The 9,748-nt window shown below is 29.8% G+C and overlaps 1 long non-coding RNA gene across 1 annotated transcript; it reads left to right on the top strand.

The window, feature by feature from the left end:
* Positions 1-6,882: 6,882 nt before the first annotated feature.
* Positions 6,883-7,898, top strand: LOC124898694. Its single transcript, XR_007055402.1, has 2 exons — positions 6,883-7,163; positions 7,706-7,898. It is a non-coding gene; the product is annotated as an uncharacterized LOC124898694 (long non-coding RNA).
* Positions 7,899-9,748: the final 1,850 nt, after the last annotated feature.

The raw sequence follows: 9,748 nt of genomic DNA, 5'->3' as shown, positions 1-9,748 counted from the left end.
GAGTAACGATGGAATTTGGCCGGTTATTTGTGTAAAGATCTCTTTAATCTTAACTTTATTGATGTGGAAGTGTCCGTACATTCTGCATTGTATCTCTTGAGGGCATAATACATAAGCATGCCCTTTAATTTGACATCAGTTCACATCTATGATCTTCAATTTTGAATGTTTATAAATAGATATTTAAATTTGTATAAAGTTGAACAAGTAGATATACTACGTCTTATGTGACAATATACGTACGATGTCACACGTAGGATACAAATTAGCCATGCAAGACGTCATATAAGATGCAAATATCTATTTATTTAACTTTAATTGTGCAAAAATAAAGTTGAAGTACACAAATGCAAAGCCAAAACCAAGTTAAAAGGGCACTTGAGTTTTGGAATACCTCCACCATTTCAATTTGTCCATCTTGATTTTGACCTGACAACTAACTAAAGATATGTACCCGGTGTGTTTGTAGAGAGATGAAATTAAAAAATTAACTAAAAACAAGATAGTATTATTTTTTTAATCAAATTAAAAAAGAAAGACAAACAAATTAAAGCGTATCAAGTACTCTTTTGAAATAAGTGAATTATTGGGGTATTTATTGATGTTTCAAAATAAATAAATTTTTTCAAATTTACACTTATAATTTGACAGTCAATTAACTTTTAAAAAGGTAGATAAAAATAGAAAATTATGTTAAATTTATATTTTTTTCTTAATTTATGTGTCATGAGGAGTGTCTTTTTGACTATTCAAAGGGGTAACGCTAAAGGGACTAGTGAAAGTACAGTTGATTGTACTGATCATTTCAGCACCTATCAAGAAAGGAGTGGTGGATGTTGTAGTTTTGTGTTGATGTGTGAGTGGTGATAATGGAATCTACAAAGATAAATTGTATTTGGATCTTATAGCATATGCTTTTGAGTTTTTAGGCAAAGAACGTACACATGTTGCCAATCTACATTAGGTGTGGTCATATTCTTCCATCAATTTCATTTTATGTGTAGTAATTTGACTGAACACATAATAAAAATGTAAAAAAAAAAAAATTGTTTAATGCATTAAGCTTTCATTATGTGTAGGGTTTGGAGAGGTTTAATTAAAAAAAAAATTATCGTACACAACCTCATCTTATATTTCTGAAAAAGAATATTTTTAAGATTTGAACATGTGACCAACAACAACTTTATCAGTTACTAGGCTCAATTTCTAATTAAAAATATAAGACTTTTAAATTTTTGTGATTTTTAAATATATCATGTGAGTGTGTAAATAAAAGTAACACACTTAAATTATAACAACATATTTAGTATAATTTCATCAAGTGGATTTGGGGATGATTGAGTTTACACCACCTTACCACAACCTTAAATATGAGGTACAAAGGTTGCTTTCAATACACCTCGACTTAAGTAAAAGAAGTCTAAAAAATGATGTAATGAAAGTACAAGACACTGTATGTCAAATTAAAATGGAAAAATTATTCGTAATGATAATGTATCTCCTGTATATTGGGAAAAGAAAACAAAAAGGGATTCCTAACTATGTAAAAATTAATGTTTTTTCTTACCTTTATGTGTGATGATAATGTATCTCCTGTATATTTGGAAAAGAAAACAAAAAGGGATTCCTTCTATGTAAAAATTAATGTTTTTTCTTACCTTTATGTGTTTTTAAAGGGTGTAAAAAAGAATTAGACCGATCAATAAATCAAATCGTTAAAAATGTTATTATTTATTATTATTGAGTTATTGAATTATTGATTTTTTTGAACGGTGTTATAAATTTTTTTGTTGGATTAATGGTTTGATTTCAATTTTTTCTTATTGACTTATTGGGTTTTTTTTGATTTTTTTTATATATGTATGTATATTATTTATTATATATTTTTCTTAATTTCTACAAATTAACAAACATATTCAATTCCTGAGGTAACACAGTTCAAGAATGTAGATTCTTGTATATTAAAACACATTATGTAGGATTTTGACTGTAACTAGGATTTAATTTCTTTTTATGTTAGTTGCTAATATTTTTATTTTATGAGTATTTTCTTATTACTCAAATAAAAAATTAAACCGCTAAGAATTAAAAATCGATAAAAAATATCTTATTAATTTAGTATATTTGAAAATCAAAATTCAATAAACTGAATCAATAATATATAAAATTAAACCGAACTGACCGGTACACCGAATGTTTTGGAATAAGGGAAAGGATAAGGAAGAGAAGGGAAGCATTACTGCTTATCCCTTAATTTTGTCTTTAGGGGCACTATGTAAGAAAGTAAGTTGCTTTAATAATGCAAATGGATCTATAATTATGTGTTTGAAATCATAGATAGAAAGCATCATTCCTAATTACTGTTGTTGATCTTTAATTTTTATTATAATATATTGCTTTATTTATTGTCATTATTTCTTTTCTCTCCTGCTTTGTTACATTAGGAGACAACCTGTCTATCTCACATTTGAGCTAGTAGTACAAACGGCGTAAAGTCTATCCTTCACAAATCTAATTTTGTGGGAATACACTATAAATGTACGTTATTGTTATCCTATCCTGCTCAGACTCCACTTATAGAACAATTTCAATATGCTATCTTTGCTATTGTTGATAAGTTTTCTGCTTTACTGATGTGAATCTTATTAGTGTGCAAATTGATGTATGTTATAATAAGAAAGCATCTAATTGACTTTTATGCTTTATTGATGTGGAAGTATCCAGAAATTCTATAATGTGTTTCTTGAGTTTGGAATATTTTTGTAGCATATTATCAGGCATATACTACTAATATTCCTTCCCATTTTGTCCTTAAAACTTCATAGTCAAACTATGCCATATAATTAGAACAAAGTGAATACTACTATACTTTGTTGTTAGCACTTACAATATTATAATCTCTACTTAGGTAATGTTGAATAGTTAAAATATTCTATGACATGTATGGTGAAATGGACAAAAATTAATCATATCTTATGAGAATCTGAATTAGTTTCTAAGGTAGGTAATATATATTAAAATATATTCTCTTTTATTATTTAAAAATAAAAAACAGATGCTTTTGTGGTGGATTCATCAAGAAGATAGGGAAAGTAAAAGACTTTGAGAAAGTATATACTCCCGACCTACTTTGACTTGACATAAAGTTTAAGAAAATAAAAAAAAAATTGAATGTTGAGGCCTTAAATTAAAGTTGTGTTAAATGTACCAACATGTCATTTAATCTTGTGATCCTAAACATGTCACGTGGAAAATTGAAATTAAAGTATTGCAAAAAAAAAGAATCATTCATTTTTAAACGAATTAAAAAGAAAAGTAGATCATTCCTTTTGAAACAGAGGGAGTATATAATTGTACTCATCTTTTCTTTTGGATGAGTGGGATTAGTGAAATTTGTCAATTTACAATGATAAAAGTGTCTTGCCCCAAAATTTTGTAAAAGTTGAAGGTGATGAGTGTGCATTGTTAACCTTATTTTATTTTATGAAATTACAAAAGTTATTTTCGATAAATCTTGACTCAAATAAATCATATTAAAAATTAAGTATGTAAAGCTATGCAACAGTGAAGGGAAGTCCCTAGTCATGCTGAAAATAATGACGGAGAAGATAGTATATTCCATGAACAACAAATAATATCATAACTGAAGCAAAGACAACAACAGTTAATATTAAAATTGAAGAATAAGATAGAATAAAAGTAACAATACTGATAGAAAAATTAAATGACTTTTAACCTTTATATCTTCCTATTTAATATCATATTCTTGATAAGATGCAGATACTTCATATCTTATATAATTGCTTCTTTTTAATAATCCCTCTGTCTCAATATATTTAGGAGTCGTTTGATAGGAGTGATGCATTAGAAAAAAGAATGCATGTATTAACTCTGCGTATTATTAATATCCTATTTGGTATACCTTTTTCAACCTATATATAACTAATGCAACTTTATTGTGTATTATGTTATGCATAACTAATATATGGGAAACCTTTGGTATTAACTTTGCAATAAACTTTAATGCATGCATTAAAAACTTTTTTCGTACACCCCTCGTTTCAAAATAATTAGCCCTTTTTGACTTAACACTCCCCTTAAAAAAATATTTATTAGGGGGTTTATTTTACCAAATTAGCCTTATTAATTATGCTTTGAAAATATAAATTTGAGTAATATACTTTGTTTAGTCATTTAATGTTGAGGGTAGTAGGAAGAACATAACAAAATCCTCTTGATTTCATCAAAAGAGACAAAATTGAAACAAATATTTTTAGAAAGAGGGTCAACTAAACGAAACAGAGGGAGTATCATTTTCATTATATTTGTAGAGAGTATTTTTGTAAATAATTTTTTATTTGAAAATTTACAATGAAAGTTATTTTTAACACAACAAACTAAATATTGTATAATAAATAATCTCAGGATAACTAATGTAAACATAACTGATACTTGCATTACTAATCCATCATATTTTGCACTATTCTTATACACTTTATCAACAACAATAACATACCCAGTGTATTTCCACATAGTGGAGTCTGAAATAGATAATGCATATGCAGTTCATATCAATACCTCGAACAAAATGAAGAGTCTGTTTTCGACAGGCCCTCGACTCTTTTATATACTTTACCAAATGATCCCTTATTTTATTTTACTTTTCTTTTTTACTGAATATAAATTACTCCCTTCTTTTCGGAATAAGTGAATTGTTGGGGTAGTTATTGGTGTTTCAAAATAAGTGAACCATTGAATTTTTTTCAAATTTGTCCTTATGATTTGACAATCAATTAACTTTTGAAAAGGTATTATAAAGTTAAATTTTTCTTTTTTAGGGATAAAAATTAAAAATTATGTTAAATTTATATTTTTAATGTATTTTTTAATATATATATCAAAATTCAATAATTTATTTATTAAAAAACGAAGGAAATACTATTAAATGGACAGGTCACAAGAAGTAGGTAAGAGATCTGACAATTCAATAAATAAAGAAAAGAGGGACCAAGACCAACACTGGGGACCAGAACTAGCAATACACAGACAACACAACATAGCCCATGTTATAAGTGAAGTGGCTAATTTTTCAACTTCCAATGAAATAAATAAATAGTAAAGACATATATAGATTAGTGTACTGACCTATCAAATAGAATCATGTAAATTACTATATAGAATTGGATTTATAAATATTTGTACAGTTATAAATATATATCAGTGTACTGACCTATCAAATGAATCCAAGAAAATCATATAAAATTGAATTCATAAATATTTGTGTTGTCATAAATATAGAGCAATGTACTAGTCTATCAAATAAAACCATGTAAGTTATTCGAAATTGAATTCATAAATATTTGTATAGTTATAAACATATATTAGTGTACTGCCCTATCAAATGGAACCAGGCAAATCATATAATATTGAATTCATAAATATTTGTATTCTCATAAATATAGATCAGTGTACTAGCCTATCAAATGAAACCATATAAGTTATACGAAATTAAATTCATAAATATTTATGCAGTTATAAAACTAGATCGGTGAGCTAACTTATCAAATGAAGTTCCCATAATGTAGACTATACGAAATTAAACTCATAAATATTTGTAGCTAATTTATTAGTATAAATATTTGTACAGCTATAAACATATATCAAAGTGTTAACCTATCAAATGAAACTAAGCAAGCCATGTAAAATTGGATTCATAAATATTTGTGCGACTGCTCAAAAAATTTATATAAAGTAGTGTGTAGTTAAGGGAATTGAACCCAAAACTATGGACATGGAAGTCATATCTCAAGCCATTGCATCCAATCATGTGTTTGTTCATTGAGTGCATTTTAATATATTATATCATTATTCTGTATTTCTTATATAATTACACCTACTCTAAGTCGAGTTTAGTGGGTGTCGGAGCATCCAAAAATACATGTGACTCCGCCTCCGATAGTTATACACAAAAATAAGTGAGCTAACTAACTTATCAAATAGAATCATGTAAATTAGTTATATGGGATATGATTCTTAAATATTTGTATAGTTATAAGCAATGATCTATGAGCTTACCTAGCTATCAAATGAAACCATGTAAAACATATGAAACGGAATTCATATTTATTTCTGTAGTTGTAAACATATGAAACTGAATTCATAAATATTTCTGTAGTTGTAAACATAGATTAGTGAGCTGACCTATCAAATGGAGCCATACAAAATATATAATAATAAATTCATAAATATTTGTGCAATAATAAATGTAGTTCAATGTCCTGGACAATCAAATGCAACCATGTAAATCATATGAATTGGATTTCTAATATTTGTGTAGTTATAGACATAGATTTGTGAGATGACATATCAAAAGAAACCATGTAAATCATAAGAAATTGGATTCATGAGTGGATTTAGGTGGATCATTAAGATATTACATTATGTATGTAAAATATATATATATATATTCTCTCAATAAATAGATTTTTACCAAAAGTAATAAAATTACTTGACGTTTTTTTATTCAAAAATTTGGTCAAACTTTGACTTGTGATTATGTTTTTCAAAAGACTTTCGATTAATTTGTAGGAAAGGTCTTCTATTTTTAGTCAAAAGATTAGTATCAGAAAATAAACTCTAAGGTAAGACTGATTGTCTCTTAGATAATCATTTTTTTTTTGGTAATTTTCTCTATGCAAATAATTATTTTTTCTATGTATTTGTGACACATACTTGGCAGGTGAAAGTTGAGGGTAATCTGACTTTGACTTTTATTAATGCAGATCATCTTGTATTTATTTATTTAGGTGTAATCTTTTTTTTTTTTTTTTTAACTTTAACTATAAATAACACCAATTTACTTTCATCTAAACACACAAAAAATCTCAATAAAAGAGAAGAAGTCCATCACAAAATCATGAATTTTACTACTAAAGTTTTAGGGGTAATTTTTCTTATAAGTTTAATTTTTCTAACAAATATTGAAGCTATCGATGAGCTCGCACAAGTATCTTGTGAAAGAAAGTGTCGAGCATGGTGTGTTTTCGATCTTTGCTTTCAAAATTGTTTGAAAAAAAAATGTCATGTGGTTCCTCCTAGTTCTTCAAAAGCATCGAATTGTCAACGTACTTGTTCAGTTCATCGTTGCTCTAAATTTAAAGAAGGTATTTTTTTTTCCGTTTTCCGTAATTTGATATGTAAAATGACTTTTTTTTTTAACATTATTGGTCAAACAGAAACTATAAACAAATAGATTTTCAATTACTTAAGTCAAATTAAACATAGACTTTTACTCTCACAATTTTTTCAAAATGTATAGTAAGTAATAAAAATACTTCTCAACATTATAAGTTTACTTTGACAATTTGACCAAACATGATATATATCCAACAATTTTCCTTTATATATATATATATATATGAAGGTGAGCCTTGGAGTAACTAGTAAAGTTGCTGCCATGTGACCAGGAGGTCACGGGTTCAAGCCTTGAAAACAACCTCTGGCAGAAATGCAAGGTAAGGCTGCGTACGATACACCCTTGTGGTGGGGCCCTTCCCCGGACACCGCGCAAAACGATAGCTTTAGTGCACCGGGCTGCCCTTTATATATATATATATATATTATATTTGTCCCAACATGCGTAAAATTAATTTTCCATTATTAATACCTAACTTGTTACATAGATTTAACATTTTTTTTGTTGCAGATGTAAAGCTAATGGGAAATTGCTTGGATGAATGTTCAACAAAATATTGCACCTAGGGTTAATTCCATGTAATGTTACACAAGCTACTTGTGTTGAAAAAGCAAAGTAATGCAAATAAAAAAAAAATGCAATCTTGATGATTAACAATGTAAATCAAGATTTATATTTTAATGAAAAAAAGTACTTTTGATAACTTTGATTTTTTAATTTATTTGCTTCCCTTAGCATCTCTTTGTTGTTACTTAACTTCTACCTATGTATTTTGTGTTAATATTGTCACACCCCCTTTTTACGTACTCTAAAAAAAGATTTGTTTTAAAGTTCGAAAGGGTTTTATTATTTAAGTGACAAGAATAAAAATTTATTTCGGAAAAAGAATTATTTACATTTTTTATTCAGAGTCGCCACTTGGCATAATCCGATGTGCCAAGTCACCTTTAGAAAATCCTTTTCGAAACCATTTGACTCTTAAACTGGTTTTGCGAACAGAGACTCCGGCTAAGGAATTTCGTTGACCGAGGGGAAGGTGTTAGACACCCCTCGATCCCGTGGTTCAACCACGGTCGCTTGGTAGAGTGTGTCAACTATTTTGGCATTACGAAATATATAAACCACACAAAAGCATGCAAATAATCAAACAATAAACAAAACAATCCAGAATGTAAAGTTCAGTCCAATTATACAGTCCAAAAAATAAATAATGCTGAAATATAAATCTGTTCTATCCTAGACTAATCCTATGCTACGCTCTAACGCTTCACTCGACGCCTCGGGCCTTCACCAAGAACATCTTCCAAGTACAAGGTACTTCGGGGCATTCCCCGGGTAAATCAATACAAATCCTTCAGGGCATTCCCCGGCCAAATGAGTACAATTTAAACTTTTCGTGCAATAAAGTAGAAAGTACCATTCGTGCATATATTCAAACACTCCAACAAATCATTATTTCTAAATTTGACTACCCGGCCTACATTTGCCGATCCAAGTTCAACATCTTTCAATTCTGTCGTGTTTAACATTATTCATGCATCAAAATTAATCGACATTCATTTTAGCAATTTTTAATTCTCACCCCCAATTCCATTTTTTAACACAAAAATTTCTACAATTACGATTACTATAAACTCAATACCCATCATTCACATCACACACAATCGTAACCAACGAAATCAACAACCAATCAATACAAATAGTTATTCATCACTAACGAAGATCAAACCACACACGAACATCCAAATCAAAATATGAAACATCCCAAATAATAAAATAGATAAGAGAAAGTGTAGAGTTGGACCTCGATTGAAGCTTTTATTGTGCCAAAATATGTGATCAAAAGACAAAGTCGGATCCAAAACTCTCGATTTGAACCTTGATAACCAACAACTCCAAACTCGATATTGAATTCAACCGGACAGATTGAAAAACAACGAAAAAGCCTCACGATGAATGGCCCACAAACCCAAATAGAACTCAAAAACAACCCAAGATCTCAAATTCGAAACCCCAAACCATCGATTTTCAACTAGCCTTGCACGAACCAAACCAACTCGATATCGAGGAATAGCAAACTCGGATGGATTTAAAACCCTAAGAAATAAGAAATATCAAAAGTACCGAGACTGAAATTATGAAAAATCGAGAAGACCCATACGCGAAATCTCGTCGGAATCGATGGAAAACGGGTTGGGTGTCGTTGATTGGTCACCGGCTTTACTGTTTCCGGTGCCTGCTGTCGTCAACGGAGAGAGGTCGGGTCGGGTCGACGACTGGAGGAGCAGCTCGTGTTGGCTTACTGGATGTTGACCAGTGCCTGCTGCTATCGCCGGAGAGAGGTCGGGTCGGGTCAGCGGCTGGAGGAGCAGCTCGTGTTAGCTTGCTGGATGTTGACCAGTGGACGGCTGATGGCAAGGGACGAAGGACTGTTTCGCCGGCGACGGAGAGAGGCGGACTATTTCGTTGGCGAATGGAGGCTTTCTCTAGTTTGTTGGGGCGGGAAGTTGGTTTTGAAGGGAGGAAGACGGTGATGACGGCGTTATTGCTGCC

The sequence above is a fragment of the Capsicum annuum genome, chromosome 5, assembly GCF_002878395.1.
Source record: "Capsicum annuum cultivar UCD-10X-F1 chromosome 5, UCD10Xv1.1, whole genome shotgun sequence".
NCBI lineage: Eukaryota > Viridiplantae > Streptophyta > Magnoliopsida > Solanales > Solanaceae > Capsicum > Capsicum annuum.
Note: the sequence above shows the minus strand (reverse complement) of the source record. Positions and strands in the feature narration are given on the sequence as shown.